The sequence below is a fragment of the Argopecten irradians genome, chromosome 13, assembly GCF_041381155.1.
Source record: "Argopecten irradians isolate NY chromosome 13, Ai_NY, whole genome shotgun sequence".
Classification (NCBI taxonomy): Eukaryota; Metazoa; Mollusca; class Bivalvia; order Pectinida; family Pectinidae; genus Argopecten; species Argopecten irradians.
In genome coordinates, this window is record NC_091146.1 from 34,347,184 (window position 1) to 34,374,612 (window position 27,429).

At 36.9% G+C, this 27,429-nt stretch overlaps 1 protein-coding gene and 1 pseudogene across 1 annotated transcript in view; both read left to right on the forward strand.

Annotated features, from left to right (window-relative positions):
• Positions 1–27,429, forward strand: part of LOC138306379 (uncharacterized) — a 481,793-nt gene that overhangs the window by 299,610 nt on the left and 154,754 nt on the right. The window lies entirely within an intron of this gene.
• The window catches only part of LOC138306396 (MYCBP-associated protein-like), a 453,378-nt pseudogene that overhangs the window by 280,991 nt on the left and 144,958 nt on the right, over positions 1–27,429 (forward strand).

A 27,429-nucleotide genomic window follows, 5' to 3' on the forward strand; every position in this document is an offset into this window, starting at 1 on the left:
CGCTTCAGTCGGCCGATTTTCCATGAATTAAACAATTTTACGATTGAACATGTATCTGGTACGTTATTATTTTTATCTTTATTATATTTTCATCACATATTATATCGTTTTTAAACACTTTTACAGTGATATTTTCGATGTATAACTTTACTAAAACGCTATTGTGTTGCGCTAGTAAACAAACACGTTTCAGTCGGCGGATTTTCCTTGAATTAAACAATTTTACGAATGAATATGCATCTGATATGTAATCATTTTCATCGTTAATATATTTTCATTGCATATTTTATCTTTTAAACACTTTTACAGTGATTTGTTCGATGTATAACTTTACAAAACTGGCGAGTAAAACTTACGATTTTCACATGTGAATCACGACGTAATAATGCCAAAACATCGTCAGATTTTGGTTTTCGTCCACAGATAAGTCGCACTGGTGTACACTGGTAGCCCTGTTCTGTTAATTTTCGTTCTTAAACTGTTATTTTAACCATATTCGTGATTTTTTAAATATTTATGTTGGTTATATCTGTTTTACTGTTATTATCAAAATTTTAGTTATCTTTAACTAAAAGCATGTTATTATTGTCTAGCACACGTTATACTTTTGCTGCTGTGTTATCTCTATCTTTGCATGCGTTTGTCTTATTTAAATGATGTTAGATTTAGTGTCTGATGTTATTATTTATTTTGCATTGTTATTCATTTCATTTCACGTGTTAGTGTCAGCAATGATTGTTAATGATGTTGTTTCCCATGTTATTGCCAGAATGTTACGTGATTTTTATGTGAAACTTTGTTAGCATCAACAGAACATGTGATTATTTACGTGACCACGTTACGAGTATCGTTGGAAACGTTATATTTTTTGAAAGCGTTATTTTTTCGTGGAAATACCACTGCCTATTGTTCTCATTGACCCCCTACGGCGACAGCGCAGTGAGGCGGCGGGCGAGCTTCGCTAGTGTGTTGACCACTCACCCATAACGAGAGCACGGCTCCCAATATATAGTCGACTGGCGGTATCGCTGTCACTGTATCGCTACCGTATCGCATGTGCTGTGCAACTGAGCATGGAATATATATAGTTTTCAGTTACTATATTTACAGTTCTTTTTCTCCAAAGTTTGCATTCACTGTATAAACTTATTGAAAATTCCTGACATATTAGGGTTGTGTTGGAATCGGCAAGGACGTTTAAGTCCTTGGAATCGGTCTTAGTTTAAGTACACTGTACAAAGATTTGATGTTTTTTTAACATATTGTGTATTTCAAGTTTATTGATTATTACGTTATAAATATAATATATAGATATGTTTCTGATAACGTACGTAATCTGTTTTGATTAACGAAATTGTGTACATATCTTGTATGGCTGATTAACAAAATTATTTGTCGAAGTTATGCATATTATGGAATCTGTTTTGATTAACGAAATTGTGTACATTTCTTTAATGGCTGATTTATATATATCACAACATTATTTGAGGCATATTTTGGAACAAGTGCTATATATTCAAAATGAATATTACAAAATCTACTATAATTCTATATAATATGTCGTATCGTACAGTGAAGACACAAATAGATATCAAATGCACATCCCTTGAATACAGTTACAATACGCATGATGCAAACTGACATGCATTTATTTAATTAAATACACTGTATACGTTTTGTCTACGTTATGAAAAGTGAATGATATATTCAAGTTCATGCTAAGATCACTGTCAAAACAAACTCCATTGTATCCGACTTGCTACCGCGCAGGGACCCGTGAAAATTGCCCGCTGGTCAAGCAGTCGTGGATCTTTTATTTTCGTCAAGTATTATTATCTTACAAGTTTCAAGTTTTTTATTCCATCCAAATGCATAACAAGCATATAGGGAACAGTACAATTATTATCATTATAATATGACATTACAATGTATACAAGTATAAGATGGCGGAGGACAATATTTCAGTATTATAAAAGACGCGATCACAACAGAACCCACGTTGATGCTGACGGCAAATAAAAAAGCAATTTTATCATTTAATTAATTTGTGAGCAGAGTTTTTCTTTTCTCTGTTGCTATCTACGCTAGAAGGCCGTTACCATTAATTTTTTATGTACTGTTTGGAATCGGCTTGTTAACTTAAGCCGTTAACTTTTAACTTCAACAAAGATTATTGAAAAATGGTACCGCGACATAGAGTCATCTAGCTAAAGGAAAACTATACTATACTATCAAAGAATTTGTGTCACGATAAAATGAGGTGTGTTCTCCTTTCAAGACACTCGGAGTCATTAGTTGTCGGACACCTAGATATCCGCATTTCGGTGTCAGGACATGTATTGTGGTAACGAGACTTATTTGGTGCGTGACGTAATCGACCCTTTGCGAGGCAGCGCAGCTCATCACTATCAATGCTTGCATACGGCGCTCGACACACCTACCTGTGATTTTCAAAAACGTCTTTTCAGCGATTGGGGATTGTTGCTACGTTTCTCTGATTTTTTTTTTAAATTATTAAATAGCATTGTCATGAACTTTCGTTTTCTTATAAAATGTTAAGCAATGCGGGACGAAAGCGTAATTGTGAGAACCGCGATGAACAACGTAACCCTGTACAATTTCACCTGGATGCGGAGGCTGGTGGATAATTATGTATATTTAATGAGGGTAAAACTTTCGTGTAGATTTCTTACTTTTTTTCAATGATTTATGCATTCTTTCTAAAGACTGTAGTGTAAAAAGTAACACATACTTGTATTCATCTTAACGATTAACATTTTTCTACATATTTAATTCTCCCTCTCACTTTCTTTCTTTCTCTTCCTCCCTCTCTGAGTTACAGGACACAGCACTTATAGGTCTCGCCATGTCTGCTAGTGTGATTATCCTGTTTAGACAGGAATTCACACTAGACCTATACACGGTGGAGAAGGTTAACGGAATCGTGATGCGCCCTGACTTACGAGGCTCGACTTACGGGGCGCTTATATTAGGCGGCACTAGTAGGAGCACGAAGCGAGAAAATGGCCGACAATAATTGTATACACTTTATAGACAAAGATATTGAAAGGGAACATTAACATTGAAAGTTGCTGGTAGACGTAAAAATTTCTCTTTATGAGTTGCAATTTGGTTGAAATCTTAGCGAAGTACGGGATTAGCTCGGCGGGTGTTTACGTTATGTATAGTAATCTTCAGAATGTGCACAAAAGTCATCTATAAGTATTTAAACCAGAGACTTAATAGTTTTACTGTAATTTAGTAGACATGTAATATTCTATCATAAATTTTGATTCATATATTGTATATGGGGGTTGGGGTTTATACGTATCGACATTAGATCTACATTGAAATCACGCAAAAACTGCAGATAATTATAACATTTAAATTTTGTGGAACTACACGTGTCAAAATTCATGTTGTCAGAAACATTTTAATTGTCAATCTGTTTTAGTGCATTACAAACACAATAATTACTTCCTTTTATTTATTTTGAATTCCAGAACGGTTTAAGAAACACAACTATGTACATGAATTATAGGAATGAATAAAAATCACGATTTTGATCAGATATTAATATTTCCATTCCAGGTTCTGCAGGCCCATTGAGAATCCTCTTGGGAAATTTCTGAAAAAAAAAAAATTAAATTTTTTTTCGTTAAATACCTTTTTTTTCTGTATTGGGGTTGGGGTATGCTTTATACGAAAGTTTAACTTTAGTAAAAAAAAGTATTGTTTTTTAAACTAATAAATAAACAGTCCCGCTATATTTCTTTCTCTGGACAGACATATGGGATGTATCGTACCTTGGTGAGCTGTTGAATCCGACCCAAACTAAATTATTGCGAACCTCTCAAGTACTATTTTACTCACTGCATCATCTAAACAGGTATGACATCGAGCAACAAGTTTTATTGTGACAGGCGCTGGAACGGCGGAATTTTGACAGAAGATAAGTACATTACTATAGTAGGTGTGCCGTAAGACCATTCGACTTCCTTTTGGAGTGATGAAAATACAGTTTTATAACACTGGACCCAAAAAGCGGTGTCCACGATGACCAATTTGTTAGAGGTTTCTGGATTTTTTTTGATCTAAACCTCTAAAAACGTCTATAAATGGTCTCTGGTTGGGTACATAAAATGAAATATATCCAAATGTAGCTATTTTTCAGATCCCTGGTGAGTATTACCATATATAACATGAAAAAAAAGGTCGATGCGTTATTATTGTCATTGTATTGACAACATAAACATGTACAGAATGAAATTGGAGTTATGATTTAATTTTGACATTTTTATCCTAGTTGGTGTGGCAAAGAAATATTTGGTTTTTCCAGGCACCCAATATTCAGAAATTTGCTAGGAAATAACGGCAAAACTTAATTTTTAACAAAGTTTCGGCAGGATTAGCTTATGTGCATTTTTTATTCGTGTTAACCCTTAATATTAGGACTTTTTTAATTTTTTAGAATATTCCAATTCGATCAAAAAATTATTTGGTAACAAGTTTTTATATTTTTCTGATTTGAATTGCGAAAAACCAATAAAAAATACGTATGCTATCTGTAAATTGTATTCACTATTTTTCGTCGTGAAGGCTATTATTACGATTTTTAAAAATCAGGGGTCTAAACTTTTCAAACAAATCGGTAAAACCCTGCATTTATAACCGTATAATTAACTTTTGTAATAATGATACATCATTTTATATATTTTGGTATATTAATGTCATTAAAAATTGGAATTGTGATCATATTACAAAAATTATAAATCCTAATGTTCATTTCCTGAGAATTCAACGACAGAATAATTACAGTTATATACAAATAAATGTGATTAATATATTATTTAGTAAAAAATTGGAATTCTAAATTTGTGAATTTTTGAAAATCATTAAATACATATACCGAGTTTTAAAATTTAAGGTAACTTTTTATTTATGTTTTGATACAAAAAGCCAGGTATACCTTGTAAATGTTAATTCATGTAATATGAACGTAAGATGCAAAAATGTAAAATCCTTATACAATTTTTAAACTCTTTTCTAAAATTATTAACTTAGATAATATTCAATTTTCGACAATATTTGTTTTGATGTTATTTTCTGGTATACGAGATCGTAATCTTGATGTGAATATGAATTTTATTTAGTGCATCTGTATAACAATAAAAATCTAAGGTTAAAATTGCCGTAAATACAATATTTCAAATCAGCATAATGAACAAATTTATAAATCTTATTAATCGTATACTTTTTAAATTATCAATTTCTAAATTTATATTACACATAGCTAAATGAAATTAACATGATACAATAATAAAAAAAAAAATTTTTGATAATTTTCTTAAACCGTAAATTTTAAATACATGAAAAAATAAATTGAATAGTTAAACAATTTTGTCACAAATTGACTTCTGATATTATACTTTAATATATTATTACCTTATCATGTTAAATGCATAATTAATTTATAATTTTAATCATGAACAGTTGAAATAACTGATTGTCAAAATATAATTACATTAATAGACAATTAAAAATAATGTATCGCATTACTTCTGAATTCAAAAATTTTAGATTAAAAAACATATTATGAATATCATTCAGAAATGATTTTTTAAATTACTCATGTATTTAATTTATTTTCGTACATGCCATTTGTTAAAATTTATTTAATATTTAAATGTTACAACAACGAGATTTTCGTGATAAAAGACAATAAAATCAAAGTTTTACAAATAAATTTTTAAATTGAAATTGTTTAATTATTATGATCTATGAAATCTGAATTAACACTTAGGGGTGTATTATGTTATTTCGAACTGTATATTTTACCTTTCACCTGTAAACAATATTATAATGTAGATAAAAATAAACATATATTTGACGAATTTTGATAATTTTAATCATTTCTGAAATTAACTTTTTATTTATCTAACGATTTTGACATGACACGTGAGCTTTAATCAAAACGTGACAGGTCACTAAAATTGCCATAAATTCGTAATCTGAATATTGCCCCCTCATAAGATTTCATGTAATACATTTCGGACGCAGTTTTAGTACTGCAGTTATACATGGTACATTTGATAAATCACGTGATCAATTGCTAACAATTGATTCTGAAAAGAATTCGAGTTGATCATCTGTTTTAAATCTTAAATGGTACAAGACAAATTTCATTTATTGAACGGTTAGATTTTATATTTTATCATTTAAAATATCAATAAATTGATGTAATTTAATTATGTAAATTTTGTGAATTAATTACATGGTTTGTTTAATATTAAAGTTTAAATAACAGAGTAAATAAATTAAAAATTTACAGTATTTTATATTTATATACATAATTAATATATAAGTTATGCATTTAATATATGAAAAAAAATTACCTTTTAAATTAATACGATCATATGACTATTTAATATTGAATATTGAAAATTTTAAATTGTAGATAAATTATGACTATAATTTGATTTTTAACAATTAATCATAACGAATTTCATGTAAATATTCTTTGTCCAGTTCCCAAACATTGATTATTCGTAATCTTTACTGCAATGTCAAAAAGCTATACACATTAAATTGTATATAATTGTCAAAATAATGTTTAATTTCAGTTGAAATCATTTACTTGAATGTTCAATTGATTCAATATATATCACATATATCAATTTTTAGTAAAATAGCGATTATTACAAACATCTTTATATATACCGTAGATAACATGGATATTGAAAAAATTGAAGTACATATCTTACTGTGTCATTATTACACTAACTGTGACTTAAAAAAAATTGAATAATTTAATTATGTTGATAGATAAAATTTATTTAATTTTTATTGTAAATCCCTGAAAATCGTTAGATCTTCTACCTATGTTTATTTATAAAAAGTTTTTACATTGTAAAAGTAAACGGTTTACAAAAAATGAGTTATCATAAAAATATAAAACTCAAAATTTTCATTTGAAAATTATAATAAAATTTTTACCATAAATTTTTAAAAATACATGTAGAAAATATTATTTATAAATATGTAAATTGTAAAGATTCAAACTCGTACAACTTATAAATCAATTTATTATATTTATTTGAAATTTTTGTAAACTATTATCAATTAAAGTTCATTTAATGATTTCAAATTAAATATTTTCAGAATTTTGAAACTTAAATTCGGAATAGAATTTTTTTCACTCAAATTTATCAGAATGATTAGTACATTAATTAATTCTTAGATATGATTTACAAATTTTATTTAAATTAATAATGCAGTTTTATATTAGTGTAAAAATTTTATTCTTTTATATATAAACAAACATTATCCAATTTTCGACTTTCAGATAATACTTATAAATTATGAATCAGGTAAAAATCTAAAATATTTTTAAAAAATTTTAAAATTTTTTGAAAATTAACATTTTAGCACCGTTTATGTAAAATTGATTTGAACTACAAAAATCGAGATAACTATCATTAAAGTAATAATTTTTTAAAAATAATTTGCTATTAATGCTTTGTACATATCGGGGTCAAAAATCCGATGCGGTGAATTTGACTTATTAGAATGAACGTAATATATTTCAAAAACAATCAAATTACTTTTATTTTCTAATGAAGTAAAAGATCAAAATTTTGATGCATTAACGGTATTTACATAAACTATAATTAACAAATTTGTTTCCAGGTAAACATTCAGGTTTGTGGAATTATGTTAAAACGAAACGTATGCCTCAATATGTATATGACCACACCCCTCCCCATGTCATATAAATAAAATTTTAAAATTACCCAATACGTGAACCATTATTGATTTTTATTGTAAGTTCCTGTCAAAATTTTATCAGTATACTACTTAAGTCATCACGTGTTTATTTTTTTACATTATATATGTGTTTTTATTTAAGTGACTGCGGACCAAATCGAAGTTACCAACACATTTTAAAACTTTTAATTTCAAATTTATGAAGTAACGTATATGAATTATTTATAAAAAAGACTTTAAATTAAATGGTAATATTTCATAAATTGAAATAAAAAAGTTTCACGTTTTCTACCGTTTTTACGACTTTTCAGGATTTGTAACGTGAATTTATGTTTATTACAACACTAAACTTGTATAAATATTCGTTTAACCGATTGACATTGATAAAAGAAACTGTAGTTCTAATACATTTTTGATATTGGAGTCCTTACTATTCATTTAGTATACGAAATACCTAAAAAGTATTTTCTTCGTTCGAATAAATATAGTGTAGGACAATTAGCAAGAGACCCCTAAAATTCGTACAGTCCAATACTGTAATTACGTGTACTTTTGTGTTAACAATGTTTTGAGAAATTTTGCAATGGTGTAGGGATAATAAATTGATGTGTTGATTTTTTTTTCGAAAATAAATATCAAAATGCAATTTGATAAATTTTTGGAATAAATGACGTTTTGTAAATGAATCACATAAGTTCCTTTGATGTAGCATCACTTTATACTTTCAAACTAATCTCGACCGATTACATTTCGAAGGAATATACTCGAATTTCCAACGATTTAACAATGGATTTCATCAGACCCATATCACGCTTGCGCGTCATTGCGTATAATGAATAAATCAATCTGATCATCAAATCCATCATTTACAACAATCTGTCAGTCTGGTTTTAGAAACTAATGTTCCTTAATTTGATCAGTAAATTAAAATAGTGATACCTCTGCAAACTTTGCATTTTATTACAGACTTATCCATACATCAAATTACAGATAACAAATATATTACAAGTATTATCTATAAGTATCATATTTTAATATTAATGAAAATTAAGTGTATATCTTAATCAGTGCCGTCTATGAACAATACCTTTTAAAAATTCCAATTAGGGGCGTAATTAAATGCTCGAATATCATTGAGTAAAACGGGAAAAATGAGGTTTTTTTGCAATGAAAATATACAGTTGAGTTCTGGTGATTTTTATGAACGTATTAATCATAATCAAAAAAAATATCGTATTAAAAATATCTGCATCCTCGATTTATTACACAAACAGTCATCCAAACGCCACCATAAGATGGGTGTTACAGACCGCATTTGTAATATCCCGTCATTGAAATAACTATCCACCAACGTGAACCATGACGACCTTTCTTTCCTGTCAATTTTATCAGTACCTGGTCATCACGTGTGTTAGATACGCGTAAACTGTAATATGGTTTTCAAATTTTTTTTCAGTGACTGCGGACCAAATCGAGTTACCAAAGAAATATTTAAACAACTTTTCATTTCAAAATACAAGTGTAACGTATGTATTTTAATATTTTATATAAAGATAAATTAAATTTCTGTTAAAAAAAAAAAAATTTTGAAACTTCTGAGTAATATACGGATTTTTCAGAGTAAAACGCACGTCTTTGTTTATCTACTAAGTCTGTTAAACCCAGTATATGAACGATTTTAACAATTAAAAAGAAACTTTCTATCTACGTTTTTACAGTTTTTAAATTTTTGGAGGTTCTTAGAACTATTCATTTAGGTACGACGATTGAAATTTTTTTCCGATTTTTACATTTTTTAATTAGAAAAAAACCGTAAATAGTTGTTGTAATTAATTGTTAGCTTTTTGTGTAGCTGGAAATGTATTAGGTACATGTGTACTTTTTGGTACATGTTCTTCGACTACTATTTTATGGTTATGGGGAACGTTTTGGAATGATTCCACACTGATTTAAAGAGTTCAAACTGAATGCTGTGTTTTTGGCCATAGACTTTGTACCATGAAAATAAATTCCGTAAACTTTATAAACTAAAAGAAGTTAAATTTTAGAAGGATATAGATTGGATTTAAATATCCCTCTTTCATTAAATAAAATATTTTTGTGAAGAAATGGTCAGTTTTCTTTCAATGAAATACAAATATATTAACATTTTTATAAAAGTTTTTATGCAAACAGCGCTTCAAAATCAGTTAAAACAAAAATGGTTCTCAGGTGTGGTTCCTAAGAGACAGACTTATCAATAACACGTAACGCAATGAAAGTTTGGATTTGAAATATCTTAAAAAATTAAAGAAATGAATAGAGTATACAAACTAAATTCCGTACATCAAATTTAAAAATCATTACTGGAAGTTGCGCTGGTGTTCCAAACTGAGGTCCTCAGATTGAATGGGGTTTTTAATAATTTCATCCTTGATATACAAAGTTCATTTGTTCATTTTTTTTTTTTAATTTCAAGTTTAATACGAATCTTTGATCAATCTAAATGATTCAACCTGCGGGCCGATTTTAAACAATCAGGTAAAAAGTGGTTTCAAAAGCATTTAGTGTTTCATGTACATCGACAAAACACAATGAAATTAATGAGAATTGATTAAAACAGATGACATGGGTCGTTTAGCTGTACTTTTTATTGTAGATCAATCGATACAATCCCTAAATATCTTCATGCGTGCTAAAATTCTTCCACGGTAAAAAAAACTCATTGGGTGTGATCCCTATTCGTCTTATCTTCTAGTTCCCAAATCTGCTGCATACTGTCCATCGAATAACATTTTTGGTTTTTGTCAAAACTGCATAACCATTTTTTAAAAGCCTACTGCTCCGTTAAAATCAGTATCTTTAGTACACTAGGTGATTGATGACAGGGCCGTGGAAACCTACGTGGACCGACATTACATCTTTTACTTATTCCAACAGTTTAATGGAAAAGAAGTCTACAAATAGTCAAACTTAAAGAAGTCGTATCAACCTGAACTGGCTATAATGTTTTAACAATTGTCCCTGAAAAATGAATGTAAATTATTCTTTATGGAAAAAATGTCACCGTGCCTCATGGGCTATGTCCATGGGAATTTCTATTACCACAATCACATAATAAGCGTTTTTACATTGATTGGTATTAATTGACTCCGAGCCCCTTTTGTCAGTCACTATCGCTGTATACTGCTGAAGCTTGAATTGACAATTTTTTCAATTCATTTTTATTCGACCCGACGACCCGACTTCAGTAACAAGCGGCCCTTTAATGACCTGGGGGGGCGGTTTTTTTTTCTGTGGGCTTAGTCGTCCGTTTATCTTCATAATTTTTGAAGGGGGACGTACATATTCTTAACACGAACATGAAGATCTTGTCCCCTCATACCTGTTTTTACGAAGAGCTGATCATTTCGCGATACATGTCCATAGTGACCTTGATGATTGCAACATTTTCGATATCCCCGATTTTGATATGGTCCAAAGCTAGCTCGTGAGAGTGACCCCCCGCATCTTGTGTTCAGGTACTTTGAACATCAACAAGGATGAGTTGACTGGTTTAGCTTGACAAATTTTGGACGTTTAACTAACCTAAGAATAACGAAAATTACTAACCCAAGAATACGGATGTTGTAACATATAGTATTACTAGTACTAGAGGGTCTATTATACAGAGTTTTTTTTTCGCAGAGACCTTATCTAGAACTGTTAATATTATGAATGAGAAGAGAATTAGAGTTTTTTACGAGATACTATAACTGTATATATATAACGTAACGAACTGAAAACTATATATAATTCCATGCTCAGAATTGCACAGCACATGCGATACGGTAGCGATACAGTGACAAGCGAATTACCGACGCAGTCGACTATAACTATCTGGGAGATTGATGCTCTCGTTATGGGTGAGTGGTCAACAACACTAGTCGAAGTCTCGCCCCGCCGGCTCACTGGCGCTTGTCGCCGTAAGGGGTCAATGAAACAATAGGCAGTGGGTTAATTCCACGAAAGAAATAACGCTTTCAGAGAAAAGAAATAACGTGTCCCAACGATACTCTTAACGTGGTCACGAGAACTATAACATTTTTCTGTTGAATGTCAACAACAAAGTATACACATAAAAATCACACGTAACATTCTGGCAATAACATGGGAAGACAAAATCATATACAATCATTCTGAAACAAACACCAAACACGTAAAAGTGGAAATGAATAACAGATTGGCAAAATGAAATAATAACATCGAGCCACTGAATCTAACTTCATTTTTAAAAAAGAGGCAAACCTATGCAAAGAATAGAGATAACACAGCAGCAGAAATATATAACGTGTGCTAGAAAATAATAACATGCTTTTAGTTTAAAGATAATCTACTAAATATTTGATAGAAACAGTAAAACTACAGATATAACCCAACCGAGCAAGATATTTAAAAAAACACAAAATAATGAATTTATATAACAGTTTAAGAAACGAAATTAAACAGAACAGGGCTACCATTCCGTTTCCTACCATATCTGAAATCTAGAACTAAAAATCTAGGATGTATAGGTCATTAGTAACCTGGATCAATCAACTAGCTGATGGTAGAAGATAAACACAAAGGTGTAGGTTGTATAATTTTGTTGGTTTCAAAATTAATCCTGTTCATCTCTTCAACAGTTAGTTGATAGTTTTTTCGATCTTCTAAGGTCCTACGCTATCTTGAAGGATGACTTTTTACTTATTTTATAAGTTTGTAATGTTACGGAAATCCGTTCCCTAGTATTTTTGTTGGATTGTGAGTTTTCCAGACTATCATTAAAGTATTCATTATGGGTTTAGCTTATATGAAAAGAAGTAGACAAAGATGCCTAAAGCTGTTAAGCTAAAGTTAATTCATTACATTATTTCATGCAGGTACAAGGTGTCCTAGTCAGACTTTGCTGAGGTTCCCTCCATACTCATGAGATACTTTGTCTCTGACCGCCAAGGGTTTGTATCTCTGCTGTATTCGCATTTTGCAGAGTTATCTGCCCTTGCATTGTATTGATTGTAATGTCATGTGCTATTGCGAGCGTAACTTCATACTTTTCAGAGAAAATGGTGTGAATTGCGCTAAAAAATAATGACCTAACAATCGATACCAAACACGTCAAGGGAGCTAAATCTTGTAATATGCAAAGACGAAATAGTCAAGTGTTCAATGATCTCACTACTAATGTTTATACAAAAATGAGAATTAGGATTTGCAGCTTTCTAATCATAAATAAAAGTTGTTGGGATTTTCTGTTTCATCTTAATATCCTAGAAACTTTATAAGGATGTAATTTCTAATTAAGCAGTTAATTTGAAATCCTTGAGTTAATACCGATAACAAACTTTTCTTTTGGCCCCATGCAGATTTCGTAATCCAAGAAAATTCACTTTATCAATATACATACGTTATGCACCATGGATTAATTTGTTTGATTTTCAAAATCTGCGAAAGTGTATGATTCATCAGCATGTATTGAAACATCATCAGTTACCCATGTTCATCATACTCTACGGTGCTGAAACAGAGAGTGGTATTGAAATGAAATTATGAAATTCATTGTCCGCCATTGAATCATTGATATATAGTGCTATGTTATTGTATTTTAGGTGCTGTCGTACTTTTGCATTCCACTATAAAACAGGAGAGCCACTTCCAAATGGAACAGATACAATCCCTATGTGAGGCAAAGAAGGCTGTACTCTGCTTCGGTAGGTCCTCATTTTTTAACGTGGCATCTAAATGTTGGAGGAAGTTTAAGTTGCTACACCCACAGACGAATGATATATTTTATCTATCAAAAACAGGGTCAAACCAATTAGTATGTTTCTTTATTTACAAAAGTTATTAAGACTTTACAAACCGTTGCAGGTCATTGAAAAGTTTGAGCTTCTAATTTTACTTTCAAGATAAAAATATCAAAAAATACATATGTGTCCTGAAAAAAATTCATGTCACTATGTCCTGTATGGATTAAAGTTATGATTAACGCATGCACCAAACAAAATAATTTACATAAAAATTTGTGTTAATATAATTGATTAAAGATGCGCCACTGCCGGTCAGGAGCCATAAAACAATACATCTTCATATGAACAATAATTGCTGTTTTATAATCGTGTATATATATTGCCTAATTAAAACAAAAAATGAATATTAAAAAAATTTAATTTCGCCTTTAGTGCATGCCGCAACTCAGTACTACATTCCATTAAGGGATATAGTGCAAACGTGAATTTTTTTCTGGGATGCAGATTAATAATTTTCATATTTTTAGCTCACCCTGGCCCGAAGGGCCAGTGACTATGTCATGCGCCGATCCGTCGTCCGACGTCCGTCGTTCCTTGTCGCGTCCTCCGTTAATCCGTCACCGTCCTGTACTCCGTCATCCGTCAACATTTCCTTTAAATTCGACTATCTCGAGTCATAGAGTTCTGCATGCATGTGCTGGTAACCAAATTTGGGCCACAACACATCCATGGGGGGAGGGGGAACAGACACTTTGTAATAAATTTTGGGTCTCTGATCACCACCCAGGGGGCAGGAGGGTCGGGCCCCCAATAGGGTGAAATATAAGGTAAATCCTTTTAAAATCGCTACTTGTCATTAGAGTTTTCTGAATTGAATGTAACGAAAAATTGGCCACAAACATCCTTGGGGGGGGGGGAAGGGGAAGGCAGAACCTACTGTAATAAATTTTCGGCTCTGACCCCCCGGGAAAGGAAGGAGGGTCCCGGAGACCAATACGGGGAAATTTCGAGGTAATATCCTTTAAAACTCGTCTTAACTAGGTCACGTAGAGTTTCTACATGGCTTGTAACTAATATATTGCCATCAATACATCCTTGGGGATAGAGGGAACACGAAACTTGGTATAAATTTTGGCTCTGACCCCCCGGGGGCAGGAGGTGGCGGGGCCCCCAATAGGAAAGACTAGAGGGTAAGTCCTTTAAAATCGTCTACTTGTCCATAGTAGTTTCTATCATGGACTTAGGTAATACCAAATTTGTGGCCACAAACATCCGTTGGGATAGGGGGAATAGAACTTGTTATAAATATTTTGGCTCTGGACCCCGCGGGGGCTGGAAAGGGGCGGGGCCCAATAGGGTGAAATATAGGTAAATCCTTAAATATTGCTATTTGTTCATTTAGACGTTCTGAATGGAATGGTAACAAACTTTTGGCCTACTAAAGCATCCTTCGGGGGAAGGGGGAACAGATAACTTGTATAAATTTGTGGCATCGAGTTGCCCCCCGGTGGGCTTGGAGGGGTGGGGCCCAATAGGGGAAATAGAGGGTAAATCCATGAAATTCGCTGATTAGTCATAGAGTCTCTACATCGATTGGAAACTACAATTTTGGCCACATCACATCCTTGGGGGAAGGGGAACAGAACTTGTATAACAATTTTTGGCTCTGACCCCAGGGGGCCCAGGAGGGGCGGGGCCCAATATGGAATTAGAGGTATATCCTTTGTAAATCGATACTGTTCAATAGAGTTTCTACATGGATTGTAATCCAAATTTGGCCCTCAAACATCCAGTGGGGGGAAGGGGAACATGAACTCTGTATAAATTTTGGCGCTCTGAGCCTCCCAGGGTGGGCCGGTGGGGCGGGGCCCAATAGGGGAAATAGAGGTAGTATATCCTATAGATTTGCTACTTAGTCGTATAGTTCTGCATTGGGATTGTAAAAACCAAGATTATGGTGCCAGAAACATCCCTTGGGGTGGAAGTGGGAAAAAACAAGATCCTTGTATAAAAATCATTTGGCCTCTCTGCCCCCCCGGGGGCTGGAGGGGTGGGGGCCAATAGGGGAAATAGAGGTAAAATCTTTTTAATTCGATACTAGTGCATTAGTGTTTCCTGCAATGGAAGATTGTAACCAAATTTGGCAAAGAAATATCCTTGGGAAGAGATTAAAGAAACCTGTGTTATGTTAGAAAATTTTGGCTCATCTGGTCCCCGGGGCAGGTTGAGGCGGATGGGCCCCACCCAATTGGGGGAATTATAGGGTAAATTCTCTATAATATTGCTACTTTAATTGTACCAAGAGTTTTGTATGATTGTAAACTAAATTTTGCCTCCAAACATCCTTGGGGGTGTAGGAGAAAACAGCATATGTATATAAATTTGTTGGTCGTCTGACCCCCAGGGGGCCAGGCAGGGGGCAGGGCCCAATAGGGGAAATAGAGGTAAGAATTCTATCAATTCGCTACTTGTCCTATGAGGTTTCTACATGGGGTGGATTGTAACCAATAATTTAGGCACCATAAACAAACATCGTGGGGGTGGTAGGTCAGGGGAATCAGAAACTTGTAAATAAATTTTGTGGCTCTGACCCCCCGGGGGCAGGAGGGCGGGGCCCAATAGGGGGAAATAGAGGGTAATATCCTTTAAATCACTTCTTCTCATTGAGTATTCTGCATTGGATAGGTAACCAAAATTTGGCCAGAAACATCCTTGGGGGAAGGGGAATACAGAACTTGTATATAAAATTTTTGGCTCTGGTCCCCGGGGGGCAGGAGGGGTGGAGCCCAATGAGGGGAAATAGAGGTAAATCTCCAATAAATTCGCTTACTAGTCATAGAGTTCTGCATGGAATGTAACACAATTTGGCCAGAAAGAAATATCCTTGGGAGAATAAGAACTCGAGTTTTGTAAAAAAATTTTGGCTCCTGGTCCCGCGGGCAGGAGGGGCAGGGCCCCATATAGGGGATTATAGGTAAATTCTTTAAATTTGCCTACTTAATTGTCCAAGACGTTTTGTATGGATTGTAAAATAAAATTTGGCCACAAAAATCCTTGGGGTAGAGAGTACATAAAATTCTCTGTATTTATTTTGGCTGCTCTGATCCCCCGGGGCTGGAGGATGGTGGGCCCAATAGGGGAAATAGAGGTAAATCCTTTAAATCACTTCTTCTCATAGAGTTCTGCATGGATTGTAACCAAATTTGGCCAGAAATATCCTTGGGGGAAGGGGAACAGAACTTGTATAAATTTTGGCTCTGATCCCCCGGGGGTAGGAGAGGTGGGGCCCCATAGGGGAAATAGAGGTAAATATTAAAATTCCTTCAGAAAAGAAACAATGAACCTGTATTCAGAAAATTATTTGGCATTACAAACCAGGTGAGCGATACAGGCCCTCTGGGCCTCTTGTTCATATTTTTAACTTGAATCAAAATTAGAAGCTCAAACTTTTTAACGGTGGTAATGGTGTAAAGTAAGTAACTTTTGTAACTGGAGAAAAATACTAAAATGTCTCCTCCTGTTTTTGAAAGTGAAAAAATACCATTTGTCAGCGGTGGAGCATCTTTAAACACCAATTGTTATCTGGCTGTTACGGTTAAAATCATTAAGGTCATATCAATCATTTATACAGCAAAATGTGTCACAAAACATATATCTCAATTTTGAAATCTGATTTTGATTGACAGGATATGCAGCTGCAGGTGTTTTACTCAATCACAGACCAGGTTTTCCACAGTCGCTTCCCCTTCGAGGACAACAAAAGTACAACTCAAGTGATGACAGAATTACAGGAAAAATACTACAGCATCCCATGTGTCAATAATGCTGTAAGTCAGTAAAAAAGCATCATACGTTTAAAAGGAATGGATTACAACAATCTTGACTTTGTTACCGCTTATAAACGTAAGTTCTTGGGGATGTTCTCGTCGCACTAACCTACATACGGCTGATCGCTTCAGGTTACGTCAAGAATCAAATTATATGGTCTACACCTAATTACACGATGATCAGTCGATGCCGGTCATTATATCACAGTCATTTTCTAAAACAATACATGGCTTCGGCTTCTTCATACAGATTTTTAGCTCACCTGGCCCGAAGGGCCGGTGAGCTTATGTCATGGCGCGGCGTCCGTCGTCCGTCGTCCGTCCATCGTCCGTCCGTCAACATTTCCTTTAAATCGCTACTAGTCATAGAGTTCTGCATGGATTGTAACCAAATTTGGCCACAAACATCCTTGGGGGAAGGGGAACAGAACTTGTATAAAGTTTGGCTCTGACCCCCCGGGGGCAGGAGGGGCGGGGCCCAATAGGGGAAATAGAGGTAAATCCTATAAATCGCTACTCGTCCTAGAGTTCTGCATGGATTGTAACCAAATTTGGCCACAAACATCCTTGGGGGAAGGGGAACAGAACTTGTATAAATTTTGGCTCTGACCCCCCCGGGGGAAGGAGGGGCGGGGCCCAATAGGGGAAATAGAGGTAAATCCTATAAATCGCTACTTGTCCTAGAGTTCTGCATGGATTGTAACCAAATTTGGCCACAAACATCCTTGGGGGAAGGGGAACAGAACTTGTATAAATTTTGGCTCTGACCCCCGGGGGCAGGAGGGGCGGGGCCCAATAGGGGAAATAGAGGTAAATCCTATAAATCGCTACTTGTCCTAGAGTTCTGCATGGATTGTAACCAAATTTGGCCACAAACATCCTTGGGGGAAGGGGAACAGAACATGTATAAAGTTTGGTTCTGACCCCCGAGGGGCAGGAGGGGCGGGGCCCAATAGGGGAAATAGAGGTAAATCCTATAAATCGCTACTTGTCCTAGAGTTCTGCATGGATTGTAACCAAATTTGGCCACAAACATCCTTGGGGGTAGGGGAACAGAACTTGTATAAAGTTAGGCTCTGACCCCCGGGGGCATGAGGGGCGGGGCCCAATAGGGGAAATAGAGGTAAATCCTATAAATCGCTACTTGTCCTAGAGTTCTGCATGGATTGTAACCAAATTTGGCCACAAACATCCTTGGGGGAAGGGGAACAGAACTTGTATAAATTTTGGCTCTGACCCCCCGGGGGCAGGAGGGGCGGGGCCCAATAGTTGAAATAGAGGTAAATCCTATAAATCGCTACTTGTCCTAGAGTTCTGCATGGATTGTGACCAAAATTTGGCCACAAACATCTTTGGGAGAAGGGGAACAGAACTTGTATAAAGTTTGGCTCTGACCCCCCGAGGGCAGGAGGGGCGGGGCCCAATAGGGGAAATAGAGGTAAATCCTATAAATCGCTACTTGTCCTAGAGTTCTGCATGGATTGTAACCAAATTTGGCCACAAACATCCTTGGGGGAAGGGGAACAGAACTTGTATAAAGTTAGGCTCTGACCCCCCGGGGGCAGGAGGGGCGGGGCCCAATAGGGGAAATAGAGGTAAATCCTATAAATCGCTACTTGTCCTAGAGTTCTGCATGGATTGTAATCAAATTTGGCCACAAACATCCTTTGGGGAAGGGGAACAGAACTTGTATAAAGTTTGGCTGTGACCCCCTGGGGGCCCCAGGTATGAGGGGCGGGGCCAATAGGGGAAATGGATGCTGGGATGAAGGGCTACCAAGTTTGTTCAAATAAATGACCTTGACCTTCATTCAAGGTCACAGGGGTCGAATAGGCTAAAAATCTTTAAACAACTTCTTCTTAAGAACCAGAAGGAGGTACTGATATAGGCCTGTGACATAAAGGGCTCGAATGACCTTGACCTTCATTCAGGTCACTTAGGCTAAAATCTTTCAGGTACTGATAGAGATGAAGGGCTACCAAGTCTTGTTCAAATGAATGACCTTGCCCTTCATTCAAGGTCACAGGGGTCAAATAGGCTAAAATCTTTAAACGACTTCTTCTCAAGAAACAGAAGGCACAGGGTACTAATATTAAGGCCTGTAGCATGCTGGGATGAAGGGCTACCAAGTTTGTTCAAATGAATGACCTTGACCTTCATTCAAGGTCACAGGGGTCAAATAGGCTAAAATCTTTAAACGACTTCTTCTCAAGAACCAAAAGGCCCAGGATACTGATATTTGGGCCTGCAGCATGCTGGGATGAAGGGCTACCAAGTTTGTTCAAATGAATGACCTTGATCTTCATTCAAGGTCACAGGGGTCAAAAAGGCTAAAATCTTTAAACGACTTCTTCTCAAGAACCAGAAGGCCCAGGGTACTGATATTGGGCTGTAGGATGCTGGGATGAAGGGCTACCAAGTTTGTTCAAATAAATGACCTTGACCTTCATTCAAGGTCACAGGGGTCAAATAGGCTAAAATCTTTTAAACAACTTCTTGTGGATAACTAAGAGGCCTAGAGACCTGATATTAGGCCTGTGGCATGCTGGGATGAAGGGCTACCAAGTTTGTTCAAATGAATGACCTTGATCTTCATTCAAGGTCACAGGGGTCGAATAGGCTAAAATCTTTAAACAACTTCTTCTTAAGAACCAGAAGGCCCAGGATACTGATATTAGGCCTGTGACATGCTGGGATGAAGGGCTACCAAGTTTGTTCAAACGAATGACCTTGCCCTTCATTCAAGGTCACAGGGGTCAAAAAGGCTAAAATCTTTAAACGACTTCTTCTCAAGAACCAGAAGGCCCAGGGTACTGATATTGGGCCTGTAGGATGCTGGGATGAAGGGCTACCAAAGTTTGTTCAAATAAATGACCTTGACTTTCATTCAAGGTCACAGGGGCCAAATAGGCTAAAATCTTTAAACAACTTCTTGTCGATAACTAAAGAGGCCTAGAGACCTGATATTAGGCCTGTGGCATGCTGGGATGAAGGGCTACCAAGTTTGTTCAAATGAATGACCTTGATCTTCATTCAAGGTCACAGGGGTCAAATAGGCTAAAATCTTTAAACGACTTCTTCTTAAGAACCAGAAGGCCCAGGGTACTGATATTAGGCCTGTGACATGCTGGGATGAAGGGCTACCAAGTTTGTTCAAATGAATGACCTTGCCCTTCATTCAAGGTCACAGGGGTCAAATAGGCTAAAATCTTTAAACGACTTCTTCTCAAGAACAGAAGGCCCAGGGTACTGATATTGCCTGTAGCATGCTGGGATGAAGGGCTACAAGTTTGTTCAAATGAATGACCTTGACCTTCATTCAAGGTCACAGGGGTCAAATAGGCTAAAATCTTTAAACGACTTCTTCTCAAGAACCAAAAGGCCCAGGATACTAATGATATTGGCCTGCAGCATGCTGGGATGAAGGGCTACCAAGTTTGTTCAAATGAATGACCTTGACCTTCATTCAAGGTCACAGGGGTCAAAAAGGCTAAAATCTTTAAACGACTTCTTCTCAAGAACCAGAAGGCCCAGGGTACTGATATTAGGCCTGTAGGATGCTGGGATGAAGGGCTACCAAGTTTGTTCAAATAAATGACCTTGACCTTCATTCAAGGTCACAGGGGTCAAAATAGGCTAAAATCTTTTAAACAACTTCTTGTGGATAACTAAGAGGCCTAGAGACCTGATATTAGGCCTGTGGCATGCTGGGATGAAGGGCTACCAAGTTTGTTCAAATGAATGACCTTGACCTTCATTCAAGGTCACAGGGGTCGAATAGGCTAAAATCTTTAAACGACTTCTTCTTAAGAACCAGAAGGCCAGGATACTGATATTAGGCCTGTGACATGCTGGGATGAAGGGCTACCAAGTTTGTTCAAATAAAATGACCTTGCCCTTCATTCAAGGTCACAGGGGTCAAAAAGGCTAAAATCTTTAAACGACTTCTTCTCAAGAACCAGAAGGCCCAGGTACTGATATTGGGCCTGTAGGATGCTGGGATGAAGGGCTACCAAGTTTGTTCAAATGAATGACCTTGACCTTCATTCAAGGTCACAGGGGTCAAATAGGCTAAAATCTTTAAACAACTTCTTCTCAAGAACCAGAAGGCCCAGGGTACTGATATTAGGCCTGTGGCATGCTGGGATGAAGGGCTACCAAGTTTGTTCAAATGAATGACCTTGCCTTCATTCAAGGTCACAGGGGTCAAAAAGGCTAAAATCTTTAAACGACTTCTTCTCAAGAACCAGAAGGCCCAGGGTACTGATATTTAGGCCTGTAGATGCTGGGATGAAGGGCTACCAAGTTTGTTCAAATAAATGACCTTGACCTTCATTCAAGGTCACAGGGGTCAAATAGGCTAAAATCTTTAAACAACTTCTTCTTAAGAACCAGAAGGCCCAGGATACTGATATTAGGCCTGTGACATGCTGGGATGAAGGGCTACCAAGTTTGTTCAAACGAATGACCTTGCCCTTCATTCAAGGTCAAAGGGGTCAAAAAGGCTAAAATCTTTAAACGACTTCTTCTCAAGAACCAGAAGGCCCAGGATACTGATATTGGGCCTGTAGGATGCTAAGATGAAGGGCTACCAAGTTTGTTCAAATAAATGACCTTGACCTTCATTCAAGGTCACAGGGGTCAAATAGGCTAAAATCCTTTTAAACAACTTCTTGTGAAAAATAAGAGGCCTAGAGACCTGATATTAGGCCTGTGGCATGCTGGGATGAAGGGCTACCAAGTTTGTTCAAATGAATGACCTTGATCTTCATTCAAGGTCACGGGGGTCGAATAGGCTAAAATCTTTAAACGACTTCTTCTCAAGAACCAGAAGGCCCAGGGTACTGATATTGGGCCTGTGACATGCTGGGATGAAGGGCTACCAAGTTTGTTCAAACGAATGACCTTGCCCTTCATTCAAGGTCACAGGGGTCAAAAAGGCTAAAATCTTTAAACGACTTCTTCTCAAGAACCAGAAGGCCCAGGGTACTGATATTTGGCCTGTAGGATGCTCGGATGAAGGGCTACAAGTTTGTTCAAATAAATGACCTTGACCTTCATTCAAGGTCACAGGGGTCAAATAGGCTAAATTCTTTCAACAACTTCTTGTCGATAACTAAGAGGCCTAGAGACCTGATATTGGGCCCGTGACATGCTTGGATGAGGGCTATCAAGTTTGTTCAATTAAATGACCTTGACTTTCATTCAAGGTCACAGGGGCCAAATAGGCTAAATTCTTTCAACAACTTCTTGTCGATAACTAAAAGGCCTAGAGACCTGATATTAGGCCTGTTGCATGCTGGGATGAAGGGCTACCAAGTTTGTTCAAATGAATGACCTTCTCTTCATTCAAGGTCACAGGGGTCGAATAGGCTAAAATCTTTAAACGACTTCTTCTTAAGAACCAGAAGGCCCAGGGTACTGATATTAGGCCTGTGACATGCTGGGATGAAGGGCTACCAAGTTTGTTCAAATGAATGACCTTGACCTTCATTCAAGGTCACAGGGGTCAAATAGGCTAAAATCTTTAAACAACTTCTTCTCAATAACCAGAAGGCCTAGAGTACTGATATTAGGCCTGTGGCATGCTGGGATGAAGGGCTACCAAGTTTGTTCAAATGAATGACCTTGACCTTCATTCAAGGTCACAGGGGTCAAATAGGCTAAAATCTTTAAACGACTTCTTCTCAAGAACCAAAGGCCCAGGGTACTGATATTAGGCCTGTGCATGCTGGGATGAAGGGCTACCAAGTTTGTTCAAATGAATGACCTTGACCTTCATTCAAGGTCACAGGGGTCAAATAGGCTAAAATCTTTTAAACAACTTCTTGTCGATAACTAAAGGCCCAGAGACTGATATTGGGCCTAGACATGCTTGGGATGAAGGGCTACCAAGTTTGTTCAAATAAATGACCTTGACCTTCATTCAAGGTCACAGGGGTCAAATAGGCTAAAATCTTTTAAACAACTTCTTCTCAAGAACCAGAAGGCCCAGAGGTACTGATATTAGGCCTGTGCATGCTGGGATGAAGGGCTACCAAGTTTGTTCAAATGAATGACCTTGCCTTCATTCAAGGTCACAGGGGTCAAATAGGCTAAAATCTTTAAACAACTTCTTGTGAAGAAAGAAGGCCTAGAGACCTGATATTAGGCCTGTGGCATGCTGGGATGAAGGGCTACCAAGTTTGTTCAAATGAATGACCTTGACCTTCATTCAAGGTCACAGGGGTCAAATAGGCTAAAATCTTTAAACGACTTCTTCTCAAGAACCAGAAGGCCCAGGGTACTGATATTGGGCCTGTGACATGCTGGGATGAAGGGCTACCAAGTTTGTTCAAATGAATGACCTTGACCTTCATTCAAGGTCACAGGGGTCAAAAAGGCTAAAATCTTTAAACGACTTCTTCTCAAGAACCAGAAGGCCCAGGGTACTGATATTGGGCCTGTAGGATGCTGGGATGAAGGGCTACCAAGTTTGTTCAAATGAATGACCTTGACCTTCATTCAAGGTCACAGGGGTCAAATAGGCTAAAATCCTTTAAACAACTTCTTGTGAATAACTAAGAGGCCTAGAGACCTGATATTAGGCCTGTGACATGCTGGGATGAAGGGCTACCAAGTTTGTTCAAATGAATGACCTTGACCTTCATTCAAGGTCACAGGGGTCAAATAGGCTAAAATCTTTAAACGACTTCTTCTAAGAACCAGAAGGCCCAGGGTACTGATATTAGGCCTGTGCATGCTGGGATGAAGGGCTACCAAGTTTGTTCAAATGAATGACCTTGACCTTCATTCAAGGTCACAGGGGTCAAATAGGCTAAAATCTTTAAACGACTTCTTCTCAATAACCAGAAGGCCCAGGAGTACTGATATTAGGCCTGTGGCATGCTGGGATGAAGGGCTACCAAGTTTGTTCAAATGAATGACCTTGACCTTCATTCAAGGTCACAGGGGTCAAATAGGCTAAAATCTTTAAACGACTTCTTCTTAAGAACCAGAAGGCCCAGGGTACTGATATTAGGCCTGTGACATGCTGGGATGAAGGGCTACCAAGTTTGTTCAAATGAATGACCTTGCCCTTCATTCAAGGTCACAGGGGTCAAAAAGGCTAAAATCTTTAAACGACTTCTTCTCAAGAACCAGAAGGCCCAGGGTACTGATATTGGGCCTGTGGACATGCTGGGATGAAGGGCTACCAAGTTTGTTCAAATAAATGACCTTGCCCTTCATTCAAGGTCACAGGGGTCAAAAAGGCTAAAATCTTTTAAACAACTTCTTCTCAAGAACCAGAAGGCCCAGAGTACTGATATTGGGCCTGTGGCATGCTGGGATGAAGGGCTACCAAGTTTGTTCAAATGAATGACCTTGACCTTCATTCAAGGTCACAGGGGTCAAATAGGCTAAAATTTTTAAACAACTTCTTCTCAAGAACCAGAAGCCCAGGGTACTGATATTAGGCCTGTGACATGCTGGGATGAAGGGCTACCAAGTTTGTTCAAATGAATGACCTTGACCTTCATTCAAGGTCACAGGGGTCAAATAGGCTAAAATCTTTAAACAACTTCTTCTCAAGAACCAAAGGCCCAGGACCTGATATTAGGGCCTGTGCATGCTGGGATGAAGGGCTACCAAGTTTGTTCAAATGAATGACCTTGACCTTCATTCAAGGTCACAGGGGTCAAATAGGCTAAAATCTTTAAAACGACTTCTTCTCAAGAACCAAAGGCCCAGGGTACTGATATTAGGCCTGTGACATGCTGGGATGAAGGGCTACCAAGTTTGTTCAAATGAATGACCTTGACCTTCATTCAAGGTCACAGGGGTCAAAATAGGCTAAATCTTTAAACAACTTCTTCTCAAGATAACCAAAGGCCCAGGGTACTGATATTAGGCCTGTGCATGCTGGGATGAAGGGCTACCAAGTTTGTTCAAATAAATGACCTTGACCTTCATTCAAGGTCACAGGGGTCAAATAGGCTAAAATCTTTAAACAACTTCTTCTCGATAACCAAAAGGCCCAGGATACTGATATTAGGCCTGTGGCATGCTGGGATGAAGGGCTACCAAGTTTGTTCAAATGAATGACCTTGATCTTCATTCAAGGTCACAGGGGTCGAATAGGCTAAAATCTTTAAACGACTTCTTCTTAAGAACCAGAAGGCCCAGGGTACTGATATTAGGCCTGTTGCATGCTTGGATGAAGGGCTACAAAGTTTGTTCAAATGAATGACCTTGACCTTCATTTAAGGTCACAGGGGTCAAATAGGCTAAAATCTTTAAACAACTTCTTTCTATAACTAAAAGGCCTAGAGTACTGATATTGGGCCTGTGCATGCTGGGATGAAGGGCTACCAAGTTTGTTCAAATGAATGACCTTGACTTCATTCAAGGTCACAGGGGTCAAATAGGCTAAAATCTTTAAACGACTTCTTCTCGAAGAACCAGAAGGCCTAGAGTACTGATATTAGGCCTGTGGCATGCTGGGATGAAGGGCTACCAAGTTTGTTCAAATGAATGACCTTGACCTTCATTCAAGGTCACAGGGGTCAAATAGGCTAAATTCTTTCAACAACTTCTTGTCGATAACTAAAAGGCCTAGAGACCTGATATTAGGCCTGTGGACATGCTGGGATGAAGGGCTACCAAGTTTGTTCAAATGAATGACCTTGACCTTCATTCAAGGTCACAGGGGTCAAATAGGCTAAAATCTTTAAACAACTTCTTCGATAAGAACCAAAAGGCCCAGGATACTGATATTAGGCCTGTGACATGCTGGGATGAAGGGCTACCAAGTTTGTTCAAATGAATGACCTTGACCTTCATTCAAGGTCACAGGGGTCAAAAAGGCTAAAATCTTTAAACGACTTCTTCTCAAGAACCAGAAGGCCCAGGGTACTGATATTAGGCCTGTAGCATGCTGGGATGAAGGGCTACCAAGTTTGTTCAAATGAATGACCTTGACCTTCATTCAAGGTCACAGGGGTCAAATAAGGCTAAAATCTTTTAACAACTTCTTCTCAAGAACCAAAAGGTCCAGTGCACTCATATTGGGCCTGCGGCATGCTGAGATGAAGGGCTACCAAGTTTGTTCAAATGAATGACCTTGATCTTCATTCAAGGTCACAAGGGGTCAAATAGGCTAAAATCTTTAAACGACTTCTTCTCAAGAACCAGAAGGCCCAGGATACTGATATTGGCCTGTGCATGCTGGGATGAAGGGCTACCAAGTTTGTTCAAATGAATGACCTTGACCTTCATTCAAGGTCACAGGGGTCAAAAAGGCTAAAATCTTTAAACGACTTCTTCTCAAGAACCAGAAGGCCCAGGTACTGATATTAGGCCTGTGACATGCTGGGATGAAGGGCTACCAAGTTTGTTCAAAAAATGACCTTGACCTTCATTCAAGGTCACAGGGGTCAAATAGGCTAAAATCCTTTAAACAACTTCTTGTGAAGAACTAAGAGGCCTAGAGACCTGATATTTGGCCTGTGGCATGCTGGGATGAAGGGCTACCAAGTTTGTTCAAATGAATGACCTTGACCTTCATTCAAGGTCACGGGGTCAAATAGGCTAAAATCTTTAAACGACTTCTTCTCAAGAACCAGAAGGCCCAGGGTACTGATATTGGGCATGTAGCATGCTGGGATGAAGGGCTACCAAGTTTGTTCAAATGAATGACCTTGACCTTCATTCAAGGTCACAGGGGTCAAATAGGCTAAAATCTTTAAACGACTTCTTCTCAAGAACCAGAAGGCCCAGGGTACTGATATTGGGCCTGTAGGATGCTGGGATGAAGGGCTACCAAGTTTGTTCAAATAAATGACCTTGACTTTCATTCAAGGTCACAGGGGTCAAATAGGCTAAATTCTTTCAACAACTTCTTGTCGATAACTAAAAGGCCTAGAGACCTGATATTAGGCCTGTGGCATGCTGGGATGAAGGGCTACCAAGTTTGTTCAAATGAATGACCTTGCCTTCATTCAAGGTCACAGGGGTCAAATAGGCTAAATTCTTTAAACAACTTCTTGTCAATAACTAAAAGGCCTAGAGACTGATATTAGGCCTGTGGCATGCTGGGATGAAGGGCT